The following is a 776-nucleotide window of genomic DNA, read 5'->3' as shown; positions in this document are numbered from 1 at the left end:
TCATCAAATGGCATGCATTTGGTAAAAAAAATAAATAGAACTTGAATTATATAACCTGGTTTATCCATGATGTTTCAACATCATACAACATAAAGCCATGCTCCTAACCCAGTAACCACAGAGGCAAAAATTATTTTGATTTCGATATAAAACATTTGAAAAGAGATGTTTTGAAATCCATGGAGTAATGCCCTTTAACAGGTTTACTTTGTTATTTCTACATTCTTTCTTAAGTGTGATGAATTCTACAGCGCTGTTGAAATTTGATTATTGTAAGTCAATCAAACCATATAACTTCTCATAAAGTTACTATCTTAGAAAAGTATGTGTCACCTAATACTGGCCAATGAAATGTGAGTATAAAAAAAAAGAAAAGAAAAAGAGTCTACGGCCATACCACTCTGAACGAGCCCGATCCTGTATGATCTAGGAAGTTAAGAAGTGTGAGGCCTAGTTAGTACTTGGATGGGAGACCACCTAGGAAGACCAGGTGCTGTAGTCATAAAAAAAGAAAGAAAGAAATGTGAGGATAAGTTTGCTAATATGGGATTTGGAGGAAATTTTCCTTGCTCTTAAAAAGGTCTGGTCTTTGTTTTGGCTTTGGAATTGTGTGTGTGTGTTTTTTTTTTCTCCTGCAGACATCTCGTAACTGTGAGGAAAACTAAGTAATGTATGAATATGGTGGAAAAGAAATGTGGAAAATACCTTGGTCTTTGATGGTAGCACTGAGCCACTAAAGTAATCAAATCTTTAGTTTCATTATCTTTGAATCTGAT

General features: G+C 34.3%; 1 pseudogene; it reads left to right on the top strand.

The window, feature by feature from the left end:
- Positions 1-383: 383 nt before the first annotated feature.
- LOC112476857 lies at positions 384-502 on the top strand (annotated as a pseudogene).
- The last annotated feature ends 274 nt before the right edge of the window (positions 503-776 follow it).

The sequence above is a fragment of the Pteropus alecto genome, unplaced genomic scaffold (genome assembly GCF_000325575.1).
Source record: "Pteropus alecto unplaced genomic scaffold, ASM32557v1 scaffold81, whole genome shotgun sequence".
Lineage (NCBI taxonomy): Eukaryota > Metazoa > Chordata > Mammalia > Chiroptera > Pteropodidae > Pteropus > Pteropus alecto.
The sequence above is the reverse complement of the archived record's forward strand: the minus strand, read 5'-3'. Positions and strand labels throughout refer to the sequence as shown.